At 46.2% G+C, this 24749-nt stretch overlaps 1 protein-coding gene across 4 annotated transcripts in view; it reads right to left on the minus strand.

The window, feature by feature from the left end:
- LOC144762270 (ATP-binding cassette sub-family C member 10-like) overlaps positions 1–24749 on the minus strand; it is a 1124497-nt gene that overhangs the window by 734617 nt on the left and 365131 nt on the right. For all 4 annotated transcript variants that reach the window (XM_078647414.1, XM_078647412.1, XM_078647413.1 and 1 more), the window contains one exon: positions 15296–15340. The gene's annotated coding sequence lies outside the window, so the exon portion shown is untranslated. The remainder of the gene's footprint in view (positions 1–15295; positions 15341–24749) is intronic.

The raw sequence follows: 24749 nt of genomic DNA on the forward strand, positions 1-24749 counted from the left end.
GCCGGGTAAGTAATTTTTTCCAGTCAGGTTTATGACTGCCCACTGTTCTTTTTATGACTTTCACTGGGACATTATGTTTTAATACAAGGTCAAAAGGAATAAATTTGTGGTCTGACCAGGTTTGGACAGAGGGGGGTTTAATGGTCAGGATGTCTGAGTTGGTACAAATACAGTCTAGTATATGACCTGCTATATGTGTGGGTTCTTGCGTCAATAGGGTTAAGCCAAGGACACTAATTTTATCCATAAAACAGGTTACTCCTGGTTCTTTAGGGGAATCTAAATGATGATTGAGGTCCCCTAGCAACGTGAATTTGGCGAATCTGAGCGTGAGATCGCTCAGTACATCCCCAATGCTCTCCAGGAAATCTTTAGGTTGACCTGGAGGGCGATATACCAGGGCCCCAGAGAACGACAAGGAGTCATGGATATTTAGACAAAAGGCCATAGCCTCTGCCCCCTTAATGTCTGGCAGCTCATATGTAGTGCATGTCATAGTGTCGCGGTTAATATTAGCCAGCCCCCCTCCCCGTTGCTCCTGCCTATCCAGACGCTGGATTAAAAACCCTTGATGGAGGGCCACTGCTATATCCGGATTACACCAGGCCTTTAACCAGGTTTCCGCGATGAGGAGCCAGTCTAAATCCCCCTCGATAATCAGGTCATGAATATGTTGTGCATTCTTGCACATTGACCTTGCGTTAATAAGCCCCCCTCGTAGAACAATGGGTCGTGGCTCAGCTGATTCTTTAGGTTCATTGCATGCCCTAACCCCATGTCTATTTGAAACTTTTTCTGGTCTGTAGTGCTTTCACTGTATTATACTCATAGGTGAAATCTGCCTTAAAGTTTTGCCGCACTTAGGCCTGCACATTCCAGTAAAATGTTAAACTAGGTAAAACATGCACATAGTATAATTTTGCACCTTCAATAACATACACATACATCTTATGGACACCAAGAATTGTTATGTTTCTCTGTATCAGCTCATAATTAGATTTTAGGCCTCTGTCTCATCGATTGGCCAAGTTCATTACTCTGCTCCCCAGCAGTAGGACCTATGGCCTTCCAATACAAAAGGAGCAAATAACAGTGATTGAAACAGTACATGGGTGAGGTTAGGTTGCTTGGGGAAAATGTGCGTCTGATAATTAGAGGTTACACTGCACCTGGGCTTGATCAGTCCAGGCTCACTGAACAAAGAACGAAGCATGAGCTTCTGGAGCCACCACAGGAAGGCCTTCCCTTTGAGGTTTTGGTGGGAAGGGATCTAACAGCGATGTCAGGTAGGGGTAGAGCTGAGATCTTGAGGGAACATGTTGCAGAGAAACCGGACTGAGACATACTGGATTGTTCCAGAATGCTGTGCAGGAGGGCTGGGACAGGAGTAGAGGGATCATGTGGCATCCTAGGATTGGGCAGATGTGCCTGGCATCTAGAACTGTCCACCCCCAGTTATAAACTCCTGCACAAGGGAGAGACAAGGAACAAGATCCTCCACCTACAAGGCAACAATAAAGGACTAATGAACAGCTGGAAGGGGAAGCCACCTGATGCCCTGCTAAGGACTTTGCCTTCAACTGACCCCAAGGACTAGATGGGTCGCCATCGTCCACAAGAACACCATCCGCATCACGACCAACTCCGACGACACCTTCACAGCCGCCGAACACCTGCACTTCCAGATACACACCGACCCCAAGACCACCCTCAGAGGCACCCTCGTTTACAGACCCCCAGCACCACGCACACAATTCAGCGAAGACATCGCCGACTTCATCAGCCCGCACGCCCTCCCCTCGGCTGACTACATCCTCCTTGGGGACCTCAACTTCCACCTAGAGAACAACAACAACCGCAACACCACCACCCTGCTGGACAACCTCGCCAACCTCGGACTCAAGCAACTGGTGACCACCCCCACCCACTACGCCGGCCACACGCTTGACCCCGTCTTCTCCTCCAGCAAGGACATCTCCTTCAGCCACACCACCGGACTCCACTGGACAGACCACAGCTGCGTCCACTTCAGCTTCTGCAGGACCACCACTCACCACCACCCGCAACAGTTCCCCGCAGAAGCTGGAACAAGATCACCACCGACCAACTCACCACATCCCTGAGCCAGAACCCTCCCGCCAGCTCAACGAACCCCAACCAAGCCGCCAACAACCTCACAAGATGGATCACCAACTGCACAGACGACCTCGCCCCACTGAAGACCCCCCCCGTCAGACCCGGCAACAAGAAAGCATCCTGGTTCACCGACAAACTCAAGAGATCCAAGAAGAACTGCCGGGCCCTCGAGAAAGCATGGCGCAGAGACCCGACTGCAGACAACATGAACACCCTCAAGCACGCCACCCGGAAACACCACCAGCTGATCCGCACCACCAAGAAGACAGCATTCAAGGAACGGCTGGACAACAACGCCCACAACAGCAAGGAACTCTTCACCATCGTCAAAGAGCTCTCGAACCCCCGCGCCGGAAACAACGACATCACTCCCTCGCAAGATCTCTGCAACTCGCTCGCCTCGTTCTTCCACAGCAAGATCGCAGACATACACAACAGTTTCAGCACACAGCCGACGCACCCCACGACCGTACCAACGCCCCCCACCACCACCCCCCGAGCCTGGACCCCGATCAACACCGAAGACACCATCCGCACGAGGAACTCCATCCACTCCGGATCACCAACCGACCCCTGCCCTCACCACATCTTCAACAAGGCCGACGCCGTCATCGCACACCACCTCCGGGACATCATCAACACCTCCTTCGACACCGCCACCTTCCCAGAGAACTGGAAGCACGCAGAACACATCGCCCTATTGAAGAAACCGTCATCGGACCCCACCGACCTCAAAAACTACCACCCCTTCTCGCTCCTTCCTTTTCCTGCCAAAGTCATCAAGAAGACCGTCAACAGACAGCTGGCCGCCTTCCTCGAGACGAATGGATCCCTCGACCACTCGCAGTCCGGCTTCCCGGCCAACCACAGCACCGAGACCGCTCTCATCGCAGCCACCGACGACATCCGAGCCCTGCTCGACAACGGGGAAACAGCGGCCCTCATCATCCTGGACCTCTCCGCAGCGTTCGACACGGTCTGCCACCGCACCCTAGTGCAATGCCTGAACCACGTCGGAATCCAAGAGAAGGCACTGGAGTGGATCATCTCCTTCCTCGCCGGAAGGACCCAGAGAGTCCGCCTCCCCCCGTTCAGATCCGAGGCCACCGAAGTCATCTGTGGCGTACCACAAGGATCATCACTCAGCCCCACCCTCTTCAACGTCTACATGAGCCCCCTCGCAGCCATCGCACGCCAACACAACCTCAACATCATCTCCTACGCCGACGACACCCAGCTGATCCTCTCCCTTACCAACGACCTCACAACCGCCAGAACCAACCTACATGAAGGGATGAAGGACGTAGCCGAGTGGATGAGGAACAGCCGCCTGAAACTGAACTCAGATAAGACGGAAGTCCTCATTGTAGGATCATCACCCTCCGCCTGGGACGACTCCTGGTGGCCCCCTGCCCTGGGCAACGCACCCAAACCAACGGACCACGCACGCAACCTGGGCTTCATCCTGGACTCCTCCCTCTCAATGACCAGACAAGTCAACGCCGTCTCCTCGTCATGCTTCAACATCCTACGCATGCTGCGCAAGATCTTCCGGTGGATCCCCACCGAAACAAGGAAGACGGTCACCCAGGGCCTCGTCACCAGCCGACTGGACTACGGCAACTCCCTCTACGCCGGAACCACAGCCAAAGTTCAGAAAAGACTCCAACGCATCCAGAACGCCTCAGCACGACTCATCCTGGACATCCCCCGACACAGCCACATCGCCGGACACCTGAGAGACCTGCACTGGCTCCCCGTCAGCAAGAGAATCATGTTCCGACTCCTCACCCACGCACACAAAGCTCTCCACAACCAAGGCCCCAGATACCTCAACGACCGCCTGACCTTCTACACTCCCACCCGCCAGCTTCGATCAACCAACCACGCCCTCGCCGCCGTTCCCCGCATCCGAAGAGCCACAACGGGAGGGAGATTCTTCTCCTACCTGGCTGCCAAGACGTGGAACTCCCTACCCATCCACCTCCACCTGACCCAAGACCACCTCTCCTTCAGGAAGCAACTCAAGACCTGGCTGTTCGAACAGTAGCGGACCCCCCTCCCCCAAGCACCTTGAGACCCTCCGGGTGAGTAGCGCACTATACAAATGCTTTGATTGATTGATTGATTGGTCTCTACAGGGCCAGTGTCACTGGTCCCTTTATGCCTCCCTGAAGACCTGTTGGGGAAGATCTGGACTCCAGTGCCACCCGAGTGTTCTGCAAGACAGCCAGGAGGCTCTGGTGCTTGGGAGTGTCGGCAAGAAGACTGTCTGCTGGCTGGTAGTGAAGGGGCTCCTCAAGATGACCCCACCAGCAGGAGGAGCACCAGGTGCCAGATAGGAGAGAACGCTGGTGCAGGGAGCATGCAAAACCAACACTATTCAAAATGCACCCTTTTGGAGGTTGGAAGGCTTGTTGACAAGTCTCTTGGTGGCTAGAGCTCACCACCTTAAGTAAGACCAGCCCAGGACCACTGAAAGTAGCCGTCCTGGACCGGCAAAATACAGCAGCAAAGACCTGACCTTTGACCTTCGATAACATACAGCAGCAAAGACCTGACCTTTGACCTTCGATAATGGGTCATGTGGGGGCTCTATCGTATTGCTCTAAATGACCCCCGGGGTAGGCCAGGGCCTAGAGGTTGGCACACAATTGAATGTTTGATGCCCTGGCAGAGCGGGTGGGCAGGCGCATGAGAGGCCTTCTTCCCCAAATATTACTTGCCCCCAGGGGACCTCATGTCGCCGGGGGCTGATGCAAAATGAAGACGCCCTGTTGGGCCGGCGCCACATTGAAGGGAATTAGTTTCTCGGTGCCTTAACCTTCAGCACCAAACCCCATCAGTGCAGTCTTTACATTAATGTTCCACAAGAGAGAAAATAATGATTTGCCAAAGTTCATATATCCAAAATGAACTCCACTATTAATTCAAGTTGTTTAGTCTTTATTGTTTATTCTTCTTCCTAAGCATAATTCATTTTTCCATAAATTCTCAAGAGTTACAGCTGGTCAACTCGTCTTTTGGGGACCACCACTTCATAAAGGATGAAAACAAGTAAAACATACCTTAAGGAATATCATTTTTAAAAAAACAATCAAAATCATTATACATTTCTTTAAGCTAATCCCACCCATGACTAGAGGGTGCCCAACCAAACAATTGCCCTTTTCTTTAAGACATAATAAATCATTTCCTGATATTCAATATCAACTGAAAATCTCCACAAACCTCAGATAAGTTTCACAAATAATCTATCAACAATGTGAACAATTCCCTACAATGAAATTATTATGAAACAGAATCCATAGCCATTCATGCATCTCTTAATTTGTACTAACAAAAAATCCTCCTAGCAATGGTTCCTTCCGATTCTGAATGGACTTGACCCTTTGATCTTAATGGGCTCAAATATTATTATCTAGAACACTGCCATGACTCCATCCAACTCAATCATACGGGGTCACAACCTAAAGAAATATTAAATTAATTTAACAATCACCCAATCGTATGTTAGTATTTTAATATTTGTTCTTTCAAAGTTCAGTAAGTGCTTCCTTTCTAGATAGCCCCGATACCCAAGAAATTAAAAAAAACACCCATACATGCCAGCTAACATAACAGATCTTCAAAGTTTAATTACTGAGAAAGACCTCTGCACCAAGGTCTACCTCCACTTGACAAATGTTCAAGCCAAGAATCCACTCAATGGGTCTCACATCACCCCCACTTTCAAGGGGGTCATAAGACTGAGAGTACCCACCTCAACCAGTGGTTTTACAGCTGCCAACAACTCCATTCTGCCTCAAAGAACCCATTACACAAAAGACAATAAAGACAACTTTGATTAGCAGATTCCCGACCAAACCCAAGAGCCTTAACATACTACGAACAGGAGAGACCAGAAACAACATCATCACTTTATATTCACAGCATTCAAAACCTGCAATCTGAACACCTCTGTCAGCAATACTGGAACAGGGAGTGCTTACGCCTAGTGTGAAAATTGCCAAGTGGCTTGGGTCAGAAAGTTGTGGGGCTTACTTGGCCCTAGAAAGTGATTTGTCTGATATCAGTTCTCTCCTGCATCAAGCAGCAGTTTTTTGCAGTTTTATATTGCAGAAACATAGGGCATTATTACAAGAGGTCCAAATCATTTTAAATGTATTTTAGGCACTGTTAGATTATGAGATTTTCCAATATTTATCACAGAATATGACAGACGCCAGTACTCAAGCCTGGTTTCCCTGTTACAAAGGCCGCAGCTCTGGCTGTTAAGCCAAAGCCCCTCCTGAAACCGAGTTCCTTGGACTATGAGACATAAGAAAACAAAACAGACGGAAAACACCCCCAAAGGAAAACCCCAACTTTTTGCATGGCAACAGCAGTGCCACTCTGCTCGAGACAAAAGGGAGCGGAATTAGACTACCAAACACAGGGCATAATTGTTCCTTTTAGACTTCTATGCTCAATATCTAAATATAAACATCACTCATAGCTGCATGATGTGCAAGCACTGAAATAAAGACTTTTGGAGATGCTCACTTAGACTCAACCTGTTACAAGTCTGCCACTAGAGTTCACTATAATTGCTATCTTACCATGCAGTGTGTAGAGGTATACAAACCTACACTAAAGAAAAGGCCTGGAAGGCAGACGCGTGACATTGAAACACAGGAGCATCAACATCCTACCCAACTGTGCTGCACATGGACGCCACGGTGTGGTTGGTGCACATCATGGTTGGAATCTGTACAGTGACATCTGTGCTATGAAAAGGAAGGTCACTCACATCCTACATTAACTTGCTGTACACTGCCCGGATCTCCTTTCTGAGGGTAGCACTGAACATCATACATTGATTCTCATTTGGTTTGAGAGGAAAGATCTCTTGGACATCTCTTCTCATGTCAGCTGTTCACTGGGCCACAGGTTTTAACGCAAACAGCAGATTTAAAAGAAAAATGACTTGGCCTTCTGAAGTAAATTTCCTGGAAGAAAGCACCAAAGAACAGCTATATGCAAGTTGTTCCGGCTTCTTTAAAAGGAAGCCACAGGTACATCACTGATTCTTTATTGATGAGGGAGAATCTTGACACTATACTACAAATGACAAGAAAGTATTTTATTTGGGCCAGGACATGTCGCAGTTATTCAAAGTGCACCGTTCAGAACATCACAGAGCGGCTCTCGCAACACATTCCCACTGACAGAGTTCTCAAGTTTCTTCGATTCCTGCTCATACAGACCAAGCCCCTTACTTGCATCTGGTGACATACAATCTTGATTGTACAAAGGGACCAACAGGACTACAATAACAGACTACAAAAAAACACCTGACCCCTATGATCCACTCAAGCATGGAGCTGGGTAACTTAAAAGCGCTGCATTCTGCTTTAGAAACTTTTCTCTAAAGTTTGAAGTCTATAAAGTCTCTCAACTGAAGGTAGCAAACAGGAACTGCTAAAGAATTGTGCTTCAGCCTTGGTGCCCATGCCCTCGAGATCTTTTTGATCTGTCTTGAGAAGTATGAAAATCTCAATTAACCCAATGTAATGTTTACCTGCAAATTATTGAGATAGCTTTATTGGAATAACCATATTGAGCCCATTCCCTAGCACACCTATCTTCAACTGAACATTCAAGCGTGAGCAAAGCTACAATCTTACCAGCAACTATTCTAAAAGTAGGCCACAAACAAAGTTGCACCTTCTGTTTTTTTGTTTTTAGACTAGGCTGCCTGCAGACATCTGACTATTAGACATGAAGTAAAAGGGAAGTGAAAGGATTTATTTAAATCTGTATTTGCTCAGTCATCCTAGGACAAATCCCAAGATCACAAGCATGATGGGCAGGCCAAATGCAGCTTCTCTCTTCCTAGCACACTTCCTGGTGCTCCGGCTACAAAAGCACAATGTCAGATGCTTTTTATTCTGGTCAGCAAAAAGCTGGAGATAAATGTGGTAATATCTTAGGTTTAATCTTATTGTTGGTTTCAACAGTACCATAGTTACTGTCCTGTATTTGATTGGATGCTACCAATTTATTTCTAAGAGAACTCACAGGTGGAAGCATTTAACATGAGTTGCATTTTTCAAGAGGTAGCAGAAACCCCATGCAACAGCTCCTGTAACGATAATCACCTTGATTAGACCTTCAATTGCTACCTAGGAACATTTATGACTTCATTAATTCTGTGGTATCAAACATTTAAAAATATATATTGGAATTATAGTAACCGACATAACATCGATATTCAAAAAGTTACATTTCTACTACTGTTTCACTGCCTATTCTACCTATAGCTTTTACTTTTTTCAAGTTTCCATATTTTCAGGATTTGACAAATATACGGATTTCATAATTTGTCATTTGCCAAATCAATTTTACTGGTTTCGTGCTGTAGTGTGTCAGGCTGTGAAGGTCCACAGTACATGGTGTAAAGAAAACTGAAAATATAAATGTTTGCTGTTCGTAATAATTTCTGCATACACCACACCCTATAGTGTATTAATATTCTACCCCAACAGAAGCCTTACCATACACAGATTGAATGGTGTGAGTTGATCTTCAAGCTCTTCCATTCATCTTCATGCTGATTATGATTCTTGTCCCACATGACAACTAAGAACTGGGCTTCATTTGCAGAATATGCTGAGGTTCACATGAAGGCATCAGACTCAGGATTTCTTCAGTTTGTATTTCTTAAAAGTTCCTCTAGAGACTGTGCGTTTAAGTGCTCTTTCGCTGACTGTTGCAAAGCTGTGTAGATAATCAAACCTTCTTGCTTCGATTTTCCTGAGCCATGAAGGAGAGGTATGAAAACGTAGACTGCTGGACATGCAGAAACGTCATCAGCCCCCTGTACATGCAATGCTCCTCATGAGCGGAGGGAGGTAGCACGTGGATTCTCTCTATTGGAGGCTTAACCTTAGAATACATCTTAAATACTTTCTAACTGCAAAAATATGCTATAAACAAATATTCCACTTGAATCGAGAAAGAAGAATAAACTATCAAAGGGCTTAACTATTGAAATGATGAAACATGATAGCTGCAGCAAGGACACAACTATTGCACTACAGCACTCTGCACGAGCTGCCAGTGAGTGCTCAGATTCATGCTGAGTTGTCACGATATCCCACTATACTGCATAGGGGTTTTCAAGGACATTTTTCTTGATCTTTCCATGTCCCAAATGGCACTGCGTATCTCAGTTTGAATTGGGTCAAGTGCAGATATTTGATCTTGACCCATGGCAACTAGAGTTCGGGAATACTCTAGAGAGATGGTGTGTACAAAGGATGGATATGAATAATGGATTTCTGCTGTCGGTTATGTCCTATATCTTAGCTTATATCCTGCAAGATGCAGAGCAGGGAGTTGTTTGTAGATTGCTCTCCCACCTTTTCATCGATTGTCTTTGACATTAGTGCTCCATTTAGCTACTCCTCTAGCTATCAGCTCCTCAAAATATGATTGCTGTACTCCTATCCATTTTCCTTTCATTTACACTCTTTTTTTAACACCTTGGCTGCTAGGGAGATTTTCCTGCTGTGCTGTTACTCCAGATTTCCCATTGTTCATGACAAGGTCAGCTCGTCATAAGCACACGACCAGTGTACTGCATGACGAGCTGAGCTCGTCATGAGCAGCGAAGGGGTTAATCTATTTTTTTTTGTTTTCCTTGTTCAATGTTTTTTTAAATATTTTATGTCCTCATTTCAGGTATACAACAATGCTGATTCCGAGAGGTCTCCCTTCTCAGCATTATTAATTATCTCATCAAGCTTCAAATCTTATCCACAAGATCAAAGGTCGCCAATCAGCCATGGTAAACATAGTCTATAGTCTAATGGATAACCCTGGCGGTAACTCAACTCAGACTTTCTCCAACCAAAGCACCATAGAATTAAACATAGAAAATGTCTTCCCCCCCCATCAACCTGCCACGTGCTCCAGGCATTCATCTAATACCTAATCCATATGTGCTTGCCTACTTTGTGGTGTGTTAGTTAAAAGCATCTCTGTGCAAAACATCATTTACAACTTGTGACACCATGCATGCATGCTAAGTACCCCAGTGCTCTGCCAGTCATTGAAAACATTCCAGAATAATCAAATAGACTTTTTGAGGGCTTGAGTGAGTATGATGTCTGATTTGCCTTGTGTTGTGAGGTCCTGGCCCCCCAGTCGATTATATCTATAAATGGTTGGTGCCAACAAAAGGGAATGTGGTTCTAAGCTGCCATTTTTGGAGATATTATTTATTGTTAATTTCATTACGAAAATCGAGCCACATTAGTTAGGACACGCTGGTTTTATGTTCACAGAAGACCAATAGCTTTCAACTGGTTACACATGGTCAGCCATAAAAGACTGATTTAGCGGTGTTCTTGATCATGCATTTGTTACAATCTCACTACACCAAAAGCTTATTAGGATCCTGTATTCAAATAACACCAGCAGGTTCCAAATTCTTCAATGGTGGAAACATCCCTCCCAGTGCCTTCTGATGGGATACCAAATCATCTATTAGCAAATGACAAAATCAATATCTTCTTCTTGTGCAGATGGTTTCACTATAATTTCATGGTTGGAGCACTGTGCTCCAAGACGTACCAACTCCAGTGCATCTGAAAGGCTACATGTACAGTCGATAAGACAAGCAGTCTGCCACACTGAACACTGTACGAACTTGGAACCAACTGTGTGAAGTAAAAGGAGGGTTGGCGACTGTAGTTCTCTGTTTTTACACACACCAAAAAGAAAACAATATAATTATCCTAACTTTCAGGATGTATTGCCTTTAGGGGTCTTCAATGGACCCAATCTTGCTGCTCCTTAACCACATCCCAGTGACAATCTCCTTCTCCGTAAGAGCGGCTTCCAAAGTTTAAATTTTTTTTTTTCATTCTAGGGAAAATCTTTTTTCAATTGTTTTCAAAGGTATTTTAATTTATATTTTTGATGTGTTGTGTTTAATTTTGCAGTGCTCTGACGCCTAGTCTTATAAATAAATAATTAATATAGTCCCCAAAAATTATAAAGTGTATGGTTCATATCAGAATGGCCTTCCATTTAGGCTCCCAAATTTAGGGACAGGACAGTCAGCCTTTCCAGTCCAATGTCACTGTCTGAAAGCCGAGGAGGTCTGTGCCTATCTACTAATGTGGGTCACTGGGAGGACCGACGCTAATCACTCAAGTTAAGCAGGAACTTTGTTAAAAGTGATGAATCAGAGGAACCTACAGTGCCAGTCTCTGCAAAGCCCTTTTATGAAGAATCCGGCACACAAGTATTCATTATGTAACATTGTGCCCTAGTCTGACTCAAAGCTCTGCAAAACTATAAATAAGAAAGTCGGGATGTGGTCGAAGCAAGACGGCCGAATGGTCGCTCTCGTATTGAGCTCCCGGATCACCAGACATAATCCTGCTTAATTCTTTTACTCCGTTCCCCAAGGGGCACAATTCTCTGCCCCCCCTTGTTGCCCAGGGTTGGAGTTATTCTTTCTGAGCCATTGAGGGGCTGCGGCTCTTTCTAGATCCCCCTGTTGACTGGGTTGCAGCCTAGATCAGGGCTTGTGCTGCCTAGCCCGGGTGCCCTGGAGGACCGGCGTGTTGTGGAAGACAGCTTGTGCCTGGTGTATGGGCAGCTGGATGGACCTAGCTGGTTGGGCGCTCCGTTTCTGACAGCAGGCAGCGATGAAGTTTGATCAGACAGCTGCATGCAGGGATGCTTCAACCCCCAGTTGCGGCAGAGACACTGCTCTGCTGGCCCTGCTTGTATCTCTGAAACGGCCTTGTGAATGCTGATGACAGAAGCCTGGCCCTGATGAACTACAGGCATGGTGTGGAGTGATTAGTGGATTACAGTATGGCGGACCAGGGACTGAGGGCTACACTGGTGGCCCACAGTATCCTGTGGAAGCAAGTTTCTTAGCCAAGCCTCAACATCTTGTGATGATTTGAGGCCCCTGGCCTGGGCCTGGAGTTTGTCCGGACGTACCAGAGTAGTGATGAGCAGAGCAGGCACCCTGTTTCTTCGAGCCCTAACTTTGCTACTGAGGAGCTTCCTGGGAACCTCTGCACTGTGTGCGGCACTGTACAGTGGTTGATGTGCCGGAGAGACCCTGGCTTGTCAACGGATGCTCATATGTGTAGTCGTGGTTGAGACCCACACCGGTGTAATTGACTGGTCTTCCATTGCATAACGGAGGTTTGCAGGGGTGTGGGCCAGTGATCCGGTGGCTGGAGTGCAGTGCTGGACTGTTGCAACCCAAAGGGGTGGTGGGGGTGGGGGGGGGGGCAGGGGATGGATGAAGGGGGGGGGGGGGGCTCTGACCCGGCAGAACTGTTAAACCCAGAATTTGGAGTGTGTAATTCGACTTGGGTGACAAGGGCAAACACAAGTTGCATAAACCACCAAAAGGCAACACAATGATGCAGAATACGAACCCTCAGACTCTGCTACAGCGGATGACCAGACAGACAGACACACAGAAACCCGCCGAGCAGGAGCTGGCATTAGATGAGCCCTCACAGACAAACACTATGGCAGACATTCAGGGCCGTGCACCGTGCTAGAAGGGAAAATTGATACATGTCTAGAGAGTTCAATTTGTTCCAGATAGACCTGCTGAAGGTGGCAGAGAGGATGCAGTCAGTGGAGGGCTCTACTGTTCGTTCAATTGAAATAAAAGGTGGCTGCCTTGAAGGACCAAATGGCACAAATGATGATCCGAATGCATAAATTGGAAAATAGAGTGGAGGTGGCGGAAGGACGTAATAATCAAAATAATCTTTGTTATCTTGCATTTTCAGAAAGAGTGGAGGGTACAGCTGCAGAATGATTTTTGGAGCAGTGGGTCTAGTGTGAGATACAGATGCACGGACTCTCATGACTAATTAGATCAAAAGGGCACATTGGGCACTTGTTCCAGCTCTGCCACCTGGGGGCCTACCAGGGCCTGCAAAGTGCCCATTCTCATTTATAGGGACTGGGGTTGAGAGGCAGTGCACAGCCAGATCGAGAACCGTAGTATCACCATGTACCCAGATAATACCAGGAGGACTCAGGCTCAACGGAAATCATATCTAGTTAAGCAAAAGATCCAGACGATGAACCTCAAATATATGCTGTTGTTTTCGGCCCGCTTGCGAGTAATGGTGTAAAGGAAGAGCCCCTTCTCTGACATACCAGAAGATGTCTGGGCTTGGCTATAGATTTGGGACAAGGCTAGGACCCAGCGAGCCACTCTCCAGGGAGGTGGCATTAGGTCTAGGGCAGCTTGACGGCGGAACCCGGGGTCTTTCAATATTTAGCGATGTGAGTATCAAGGGACCCCAGAGACACAACATGATCGCAAAGTGGGCAGTGGTGGCGTGCCTGCACAGTTCAGTGGGTCCATTATGGACCGAATCTCATTGACAAAGATGTTGTTCTTGTCAACATGCCTATACATCCTCCAGAAAACCATGTACCTGATTTCCATTGTGACATTTCTTAGATTGGATGTTTTACTTAGTGATATATTTTGAGCAGGTAAGCGAAGCAGAAGCTGTAAGTGTTGAAACCGCCTTGGCTGGAAGGGGTAAGGGGTTGCCGGACATCATTTTATACCACGTGGTTGTCCAACTGCAATATGCTACATATTGGTCCGCAAATGGCCCAAACTAGGAAGTCATTGCTGGTGGGTAAATGTAGGGAATGCACGCTCTCAGCATTTTTAGTGGACCAGAGGAATTGACTGAGATGCCTTAACTATTGCAGTATAAGGGTGAGGTATGTAGCTGTGAGGGTGTTGGAGAAATTCCCATTATTTATTTATTTATTTATTTGTGCGTTTTTATATAGCGCGGACTTTACCCGAAGGTGTCAGAGCGCTTCACAATTTGCATTAGACATCCCCTTCTGGGTCTTGAGACCGTTTCAGCTCATACAGAGAGATATGTCCTTTCGAGACTGGAAAAAGGGGGGTTGTAATACTATAGAGGGCTTGTACTTGAATGGTAGATTACTCTCCCTGGTCAATATCAGGAATGCTTTGGTGTGGGACCCGGACAATTTCTGCAATATGCATGGACAGTGCTTACAGTACGGGTATTTGGTCTATCTTCCTTGAGATCCTGTCACAGCATGTTGTTTATGAAACAGTTATTAGAATTAGGGGGTTGTTGTAGGTGGATCACAGTTATCACAGCAATGGTGACGAATAAAAAAGGAAAAAAGGACAGGGCCTACCAAAGATGCATGGAGGAATCCCCTGAACCTCTGACAACTGGGGACTGGAGAAATGCTTTCAAACAAGTAAAAGGGGTCTCCCCAAATGCCCGAATTCAGCTAATCTAGATCCATGTCCTAATCAAATGCACCTCACCCCCTGCCCCCCAGGAGACTGGCTTGGATTTAGCCTCACAGATGTGGGAGATGTGGAGAAGATGGGCCCTCTTTTTGGAAGTTGCCTAGAGCTGTCCATGGGTAGGGATTTTATGGGGCCAGGTGCAGAGCTTTCCGTCACATGTGATTAGGGTGGGACTGGAACTATCCATCAAAAGATGTTTGCTGTGTGTATTTCCTCTAAAGAAAGGACATAACATGAGGTTTCATGTTTGTGATGGGCACAGTGTTGGCAAAACGTCCCCTTATTTACAGATAGCACAAGATCAGGAGGTCTGATGCAATCATTGCACTGCCCTGAAGCACTGTTTGCACAGTTTGTGACATTCCAACAGGTCACAGTCTGCATTTGGTCTATTGTTCAAGAACTTACAAATGTAAATGTAAATGTAAATGTAGTATACTTGTAAAGCGCACAGCTGCCCCAGCAACGGGGCGTCCCGGCGCTGTATAACTCTGGGGAACCCGTCCTGGTTTTCCCTGTGGGATGGTCCCTTGCTGGGAGTCCCCAAGGTGGAGCCAGGCATCCCCGGAATTGGTGGGGCCGTTGTGGAGATTAGGCATGCTAATGCCCAGAGTTGCCGAGTGGAACCCCTGATTAGAGTAAGCACCGAAGCGAGAATTATCGAGTCCGCTGACCAAGGTCCACGACCCAGACCAGAAGAGGTGAATGAACTACTCATCTTTCAGATAAAGTGCAACATACATGAATGCAACCAGAAGAAAAGGGATTGCTGTGGCAAAATGGAGGACTTACAGGAGGGCTTTGCGATGCGTCTCACTTCTGTCATCACTCAAGGGCCTGGAAGAGAGAAAAGAAATATTATCAACGAGGAAAAAATAGCAAAAAAAACAACGAGAAAGAAAGAATGCACATTTTTCAAGCTGGCGCGTCAAGAATTTTCAGTTCTATCAAGGACACAGAAGAGAGGATTATGCTTCTCTAACTTAAATGCTAAATTTTCAGCAACCAATAAAAAACCTTAAACACATAAAATTACACTACACACAAAACCACCAACCTACAAAAGCACTGGGAAACTCCTCTTCCGTCCTTGCAGCTGCAGCCAAAGAGATAAGGTGGGTTAACTGTTATAATGTTACTAAACCAAATGATGCTAAATATTTTTCTTCACTCGCATTTCTGTTGGTGTTTTTGTATTATTACTGTTTTGCAGTACTCCCCACTTATTTTTTTAGGAGCTATTGTTCCCGATTGCTTCCGCAGAGCATGTGCTCCCTTGAGCCGGCGCAGTCTGCTTTCTCAGGCATTCCCTCAGGCAAGTGCCCATCCAAGCGCTACCTCCTTCACTCCAGGAGGGCTATGCAGCCCCAAAGGAAGCTGCCCACTCGCGAGTGGCTACTTTTCATGCATACAGCTGCCGCCTCGCTCCCCAAGCACCGCTCATCACCTAAGGAGCACGGCGCTTTGATTTCTGCAACCACATTGTTACTCCTCTCCAACTACACCCTTTTACTATCGAACACTTCAAGTTCCGCCATTTGAGGAGAGGCATTTCTCATTTCCAACAACATTCACCTATTTCAGGACACCAAGGATGAAATGGCTTGGTAGCTACATCACATGGAGGCCTGAATGGCAGGGCCATCTTTGGCACCTGTCTGGAAATGATCGTCGAATCGGAAGCGAGCAAGTAGGGTTGGGATCCACGTATGATCTCCAATTGCGGCCACTGGTGCAAGGAGAAACTGGGTCTTCACATCAACTAACTGGTGTTGTTGGCAGTATCCTTCACTGTTAGGACCTAGTACCCATGGAACCGGGTTGCTTCATCCTCCTCCGGATGGACAATATCTTGGCGGTCTGGTATGTCAACAAGTTGGGGGTACCAGATCCAGGATTCTGACAAAAATTACCAGGTATCTTTGGCATTATTGTCTTCATCAGATTTTGGTGATAGCGGACACCTCCCTGGTCATTCCAGTGTGATCTCTGACTGGAATATCGGGTTTCTGCAAGATGTCAGAGACTGAAGACTATAGCCATGCTTCTTTAAATGGTTTTAACATCTTTGGGGTCTCTTCCAAATCGATCTCTTTGCCTCTCATCTCAACAAGCAAGTTCCTTTTTAGGTCGAGCGTAGCGAAGGGACCTCATGTATACTTTAGTATACTATATATGTGGACAGAAGTCTGACACGCGCATTTTCCCTCTCGGATTTGACCTCGTGAGCGCGCATGTGTGCGAGCGCGACTCTGCCATGCGCTTTGGAAAACGAAACCTAAGAGCCGCGCGACGTGAGCTGTCTACGGTAGAAGCTCACGCACGCGGCTCTTAGGTTTCGTTTTGACTTGTTTCCCTGCAGTCTCGATCTGCCCAATACACTGGTGCATTTCTTTCCAACAGAGCAGTGCACGAGGGAGTTACGATACCATACAACCTCAAGGATATGGGCACCGAGAAAGGCTGAAAACCTTTTGAACAAAAGCCCGTGGCACGTGACGTTAATGGTCGATCCCACCGACTCCGCTCCAGCGAGCAGCTGGAAGCAGACCTGTCACTCCTGGCAGGTAAGTGCACACCCCCTGCCTGAGAGCTTTTGTTCCTTCCGCCCACGCGCACGTCTCCGCACAGAGCAGCATGAATGTAGCAGGCCAACAACGCCGCTAATAGAGCCCCCGCTACACCGCGGAGCCGATGACTTCATTCAGAAGCAAGGAGAAGCAAGCGCTCGTGAAATGGAGGCGCTCATTCCACAACCCGGGCGCCAATTACACACTCAAGTGGATGCGTGGATTGTCTGAAGCCTCATGCCCCCATGAAATGGCTCCTTACGGCTCTCCCAAAAAAAATTAGTATCCCGGATCACGTCCTAAAATACACCTCGAAATCACAACAAAAACACTCGCTGCAATGGCTGAGGTCTTCTAGGTCGCAGAGCAGTTTGAATGTACCAGTGAGACCCTCATCAAGGTCATAGAAAGAGTTTTCACAGAATTTTGAGGAAATAGATGAGGTTGCTATAGTGACCGCTCGGTACAGCAGGAGCACATATTTCAAACAGTATCAGAAAAGCATCGCCACTTAACGGGGAAACAAGCATCTCGAAAGCAATCTCCACGCAGGGCTATTTTTAGCTCCACCGAGTGTAAGCCAGGGCACATCGAGGCTCTGTGACACCTGCCCGGGCTGGCGACCTGCGCCCCCCTCAAGATTAAACCCGTACAGTTTATTCTAGCACTGTTTAATCCCCAAAAGAACCAGACGGGTTACAAAGGAAAAGCTTTCACGCCACAACCAACACACAATTTAATCTGTACAGCAATAAAAGATGCTGTACAAACTAGTAACATTAAATGAACTCCTGAAAAGTGTGGGCTGTGTCTATACAGATAATAAAAAGTACATAACTGAATTTACTCGCATATGCTTTAGGAAGGACATTTTGAAACGATGAAAACACCAAAATTAACAGTGAAAAAATACATTTATATACATTTTAAAAAATGATAACTGGGAAAGGTAATGAAGTGTGCTCCACTATGCCGCGATAGAAATTTAAATTGAGCAAATACATCAGCTATTGGTGTTTTTTTATTTCCATGCATTAACAGCAGGCAGGGTAGCCGCTGCTGGCGAGGCTTTCACAGACAAGTTATTTGAGATCAACACCACATGGTGGCTATCCTCGTTGCCACATATGCATGCAAGGACACAAACTAAAGCACACCCCCACACACAACCACACACACACCCCCCACACACACACACAAAACCACACACACACAACCATACACACACAACTCCCCACACTCACAACCATACACACACAACCCCACACACAACCCCCCACACACACAACCACACACACAACCCCCAAACACACAACCCACACACACAACCCCCCCACACAACCCCCCCACACACACTCCTACCGCCCTCACTCTATCGCCCTCACTTTATTGCCCTCACTCACTCTATCTATCGCCCTCACTCTATCTATCGCCCTCACTCACTCTACCGCCCTCACTCTATCAATCGCCCTCACTCTATCAATCGCCCTCACTCTATCAATCGCCCTCACTCTATCAATCGCCCTCACTCTATCAATCGCCCTCACTCTATCAATCGCCCTCACTCTATCAATCGCCCTCACTCTATCAATCGCCCTCACTCTATCAATCGCCCTCACTCTATCGCCCTCACTCTATCGCCCTCACTCTATCGCCCTCACTCTATCGCCCTCACTCTATCGCCCTCACTCTATCGCCCTCACTCTATCGCCCTCACTCTATCGCCCTCACTCTATCGCCCTCACTCTATCTATCGCCCTCATTCTATCTATCTATGTTCTACCTGCACCTCAATGCTCTTGCTTCCTGACATTGCTGTCTCTGGTCCACTCGGGTGTGTCAATAAAGTCATCCAAGAGCTCTTCACTGATGCTCCACCCTGGGAGCGGGGAGAGAGAGGGGTGAAGCGACCTATAAAGTACAGACCAAGAGGCTTATTTTGAGTTTGGCGGACAACATACACCTTAACAAGCATTTACAATGCAATAGGTCTCGCATTATTAAAGTTGGAGCAATTGGCATTGTAAATGACAATGTCTTTTATTCATTGTTTTTAAAACCTGCAATCGGTGCATAAACACGCACTTTGAACGTATATTCCTTGCTTACAATGAGCAAAGCTGCCAGTAAAAGAGACTTACAGCCTTGCTTCTCATAAGCATGGACTATAAGTGCACAGTGCTTCTTTACGCAACGATGCAAATGAAGAAAAGGCATTGTCATTTACAATGCCAATAGCTCAAACTTTAATAATGCGAGACCTATTGCATTGTAAATGCTTGTTTCAACAGCTGGCGGACGGATCTCCCGGCCCTAGCGATGGAAGATTTTCTCCAAGACTGCAGCGGGAGCAAGTTGTATGTGTTTCACCACTCCATGATGATGCCGCGAGTGGCAGCTCAGGTGTGGAGACAGGGAGCAATTATTGTTCTATTAAATCCAACCTGAAGAGTGTAGTTGTGGTTCCCAGCCCTTCTTGATCACTCCTGCGATTTTCCGGTCAGTCTTCTTCTCCTACCAGACTTTCTAATGAATCCACTTGGAGATCTTCATTCTCTAGTACTGCAAGGAACTCTTTAGCTAATGATGTGGCGAATTTCAGGTGTCAATGGCAAATGGCTGGGCCTTTGCAGCACATTGAATTCTTCATAGATCCGTTTTGGGCAGCCAACCCATAGGCGATATGCTTCGGCACAGCGTTGATGGGTTGGCGTGATTCAGAATCTATCATTCCTGTGGGGGCCAGTTTGCCCCATGTAATTAACTTCCTTCCCTTTGACAGCTTGGCTTATAAGTCAGTGAATAAATATCAGTCAGCTATCTCAGTGGGCATCTTCCTATTGACGGTAAGCCTTTGAGTGAGCTCCCTTTTCCTGTAAGGTGATGAGGGATGATCGAATAGCTAATCCTCCACTTCCACACTATTAAGACTTATGCAATGTGAACGTGGTCTTAAGGACAAAGAACTCCAGCCAAAGACGATCTGACTGCAGGAGGCCCTGAATTCCTGGAAAGCCCAACACCTGATGAGAACGCCAAAGTCAACACCAGAGAAAGGCCCTGCTAACAGACAATGTGCATCCCATAGCAGGACCGGCCTGGGAAGGTGCCAGGCTATTACCACGCTCCTAGAGGAGTGTGTCTTACACAAGGGGGAGGGAGAGGGTGTGCAGCTGGTCCATAGGCCTCGCACAGCATCTTTAGCGGAGGGGCATGGTCTCTGAACTAACCCGGACTAACATCATGGCTAAGAAGGGGCAGAAGGGAATTAAAGTTTTTTGGTGATCTACAAGGTATGCATATATCTGTAATCAGAGAGCCTTCATACAGAAATGATAACATGAATTGAGTTTTTTTCCTATCTTTCACCATAATAGCTGACATCATCTAAACGTTCACTAAGAAGGGTATATGGGAGACGTTCGAGGCACCAATTAGACTAACAAGACACACACTTTCCTTTTTCACACTATTTCAAAATACTGTGTTTTGGTAATAGTACTTTCCCAACCCATCACTGAATAAAGTACACAAAGACTTTGTAGGAACCTTGCCAATGTCAGCCGAATGGAAAGAGATGAATAAGTCACCCCTATCTAGGCCTTCAGAAACACTGGGAAGCAATATTAAATACTAGTACTGTATGTTGGGAAATGGACCAGCTATAAAAATAATTAAACCACCACTTTAAAAGTTATTAAAAATCAAATTCAATGGTGAAGTCTGATTTTTTATAAATATTAAGGAAAAGTAACTTTTAGAAAGTTACACTTTACGTGCCTCAACTGTCAGGCGGCTAATTAACATAAGCCCTCGCCAGCTCCTAGCTAGTGATTTGCCTTAAATAGGCGTGAAATGACTCACAGGAGCAAACAATAGGCTGACCTGAATTGACAGAGAACTCCACATGATATGTAGGGCAGGGCTGTGGGCATTCTTTTTGACACTACAGTGCCATATCCTCCTTGAGTATCAAATCTGCTTGACAGATTTGCTGGGTTCACATATAACACTTGTGGCCCACTTAACAGGAGAGAGAATAGGATGCCAAGACTATTCTTGTGGATTTACTTTCTATTTGCTGAAATACTCTGCTTTTGTCCTATCAGACTTCTGTCTTTAGGTTACTAATAACCCTTGGGGTCTGGCAGTCATTATTTAGTTCTTACTGATAATAGCTTGGTATTATGTCCCCTTTTGGGTTCTGCTGGATTGTAGTGTGAGATGTCTGAGCATTCTAGGATTACAATGTGGGAGTAAACTCCACACACAGTGCACCCCCAGCCCTCCGAGCCCAACTTTTGTGTGCTTGAAGACTATTACAATCTTGAAAATGCCCAAATTGGGTAGAGTTGGCACCAGGAGGTTTTATCTCATTGGTTAGGGTGTGCCTAGGAGTCATTCCCACCCACTACTTAGTGCCTACCATAAATGAGACATCTCCAGGCACTCACTTTTGGTACCAGCGGAAAATCAGAAGAGGACTGAACCTGAGGAGTGAGATGTGAGAGGATCCCTGAAGGACTGGACTTGCTCCCTCTTATAGCCAGAACAAAGAATTAGACTCCAAGTGTCATAAAGAAGAACTTCTGTTCAAGCTACAGGGATACAACACAGGCCTTTTCCTGAAAGTACCCAGTTGAACAGTGGCAACAGGACCATGACTGGACCTTGCTGTTGGTCTCTGCCTGACACCCAGTAACTTTCTAAGGGCCAGATGTAGGTAAATTAGATTTACCGATTCATAAATACCGAATTTTACCGATTCGGTATTCATGAATCGGTAAATCTAATGTAGGTAATTATTCGGTAAAAAATACAGAATCTGTAGGATTCGGTAATTACCGAATCGGTATTTGTCATTGATTCCTACGGGCCGTTAAAGCCCATAGGATTCAATGGCAAATACCGATTCGGTAATTACCGATTCGGTAAAATTACCGAATTGCCAAGGGGGACAGAGTGTCACTTTGACACCCTGTTGCACCCCTGTTTCTGGCTTGTGTGCCACATGGCACAGGTGTACATGCACAGATGTGCATGTACACTGGAATTCGTTATTTACCATGCAATAGTATTACATGGTAAATAACTAATCGGTAATGACCTGTGGCACTGTTTGAAGTGCCACCAACATCTGGATTTACCGATTCGGTAAAATTACCGATTCGGTATTTTACAGAATCGGTAAATTTACCGAATCGGTAAATATACCGATTCTGTAAATATGAGGCCCCCTATATGTCCAACACCAAATACCGGTCGGTAACGGCCGAAATCGGCCGTTACCGACTGGTATTTGCCGTCCTACATCTGGCCCTAGGTGCCTTTTCTGACATCATGGAGAGCTTCAAAAGTGTACTCCTGTGGTGGATTTTAACTTTAAGGACTACGTTTGAAGATAAAATCAATTTAACCTGGTTGGTGTATCCAACCTGCACTCCATAGAGGACAGCCTCAAATTGCATCTAGATCATGGTCTACCAAAACTAGTGACTATCAGTGGCGCTTTGTGCTTTTTGGTGCTATTTTTACTAAACGCTTAAGAAATTAATTTCGCACGCTCCCATTACTGGATTTCTGCCGTTTTGGTGTCATTTTGGTTTTGAAATGTTACTCTGTTATTCTAACTTTTTGGGATTTTTAGTGTTTTGCATTGTGGTTTTGGAATAAATACTTTACACATTGCCATAGATTAAGCCTGTCTGCTCAGTACCATAGCTTCCAGGAGGTGAAACTTAGGTTAATTAGTGACTTTGAGGGTTCACCCTGGTGAGGACTGTGATTATTATTTGAGGTGGGCAATCACTCTCCTCAACTAATAACCCCATTTTTTACATTGGTGTTCAGCGGTGGGATTGAGGATTTGTTTTGTTGTACCACAAAAGTGATTTAAGTTTAAAGTAAAATCCCTTTTTAAATTGTTAGCAAATATTGTCTTTTTTGATTGTTAATTGGCTTTTGATCTTAACTGGGTAGTTGTTGATTTGAGTTCATTCTGGCCCACAATTTTTGCACCAAAAGCTTTTGGAACATGGAGGTGGATCTGGATAGCCAGGAGAGCATCAGCATTGCAGATCTGAGGAGCAGGTGCAAGCAAAAGGGATTAAAGCTTAACAAGTAGTTCAAGAAGGAATATTATCACATTGATTTCAGACCCTAAGAGGAAGTCCGTCAGCTATGGTGCACCTCAGAGTAGAATTAGGATGAGTTTGAAGACGAGAATGAGGAAGACATTGAGGAAGCCGGAGTTTGAGGGGAGTGTTGTCCTCAAGGTGCAGCATCACCTGAGTTGTCCAAGGCAGGGAGCAGTTTATCAGCCTGCAGTTTGTCCCCCTTGGAGCTGGAGGACAGACAGGCAGAGAAGACCTTAACATTGCAGCTGGCTACCCTAGCATTGGAGGGGAAAATGTTGGCTTTTGCACCTGAGGACAAAAAGGGATCAGCAACATTGGCACTGTAGAAAAATAATTTAACACTGGCCTTGGAGAGGTGCGTAGCCTGGCAAGATACCCATTCGGACAAGCTAGTCCTCGGCTTCCATGCCCTCAACCGAAATCCTATTGAATCCTTACACCGAACTGTGTGTCATGAAGCTGTAATGCTCCTGATCCTTGCCACAAGTGCTCCGATGTAGTTGGCAAGTGTTTTCATATGAATCAGCTGCCACAGACCAGCGTTGAGCAAAAGCGTGCAATACTGCGCAACACTGTAAAGAATCAGAGTAAGAAGAGTGGAGAGTACATGTCCAGCCCGAACTGCCAAGCCATGCCTTTCCTGGACCGGAATGAAGCTTCCTAGACCGGTTTCTGGCATTTCAGCCGTCTTCAGCCAGGCTTGCTTGAATCCAGTGGCAAAGTGAGCCTGGGACTCAACGTCTGAGCATACTCTACCAACTTATGGCGAACAAAGCAATGACATAGTGGCTTCCTAGGTCACAGTCCAATGAAAGGAGGGCCTTGGTCCGATCTAATGGAGTTCCTTGCATGATGAGTACTGGTGGGGCCCCGATGAGACTACATTGTTTTGCAGTTAAGATCCAAAGAGGAATCTGGTAAGTGGTTTGATAACGGATTAAAGAGTTTAATCAAAAATGTTTGGCCAGTTTGGGGACCGTCGCATGGCAAAGTAGGAAGGGGGATATTTTGGATAAATGTACTATGTTCTAATCAGACAGTGGAGTTGATGATGCAATTCATAAAATGAGACCGATTCCCTACAAACAAATGCAGTGCTGAGTGGAACATAGGAGACACATTCTTAACAAGGAACATCAACAGGCTGGGGGACAAAATTAAAAGAGGGCTATGGGCTATTTTCCAAGGTTATGATGCACCATAAAGCCAATCTGGTATTCCTGTAAGAGACACCTGAAGGTCACAAGTTGCCAGTTCATAGAGCAAGGGTAATATAAGGTTCTGAGACACTCTGGCTACACAACAGGATCTAATAATGTGGTATAGGGGAATAGATAATGGAGACTTGGCCACGGACAGACCCTGGGATGGTTTAACACTTAGATGAGGCCACGGAGAAAATCTTCTGAAAGAAATACTGGCACAGTGAACAATGAAGAGACACTGGGAAGAATCCAAAGCCATAATAACAAGCATTTGCAATGCAATAGGTCTCGTATTTGCAAGAGTTTGAGCTATTGGCATTGTAAATGACAATGC

Source organism: Lissotriton helveticus, chromosome 6 (assembly GCF_964261635.1).
Source record: "Lissotriton helveticus chromosome 6, aLisHel1.1, whole genome shotgun sequence".
NCBI lineage: Eukaryota > Metazoa > Chordata > Amphibia > Caudata > Salamandridae > Lissotriton > Lissotriton helveticus.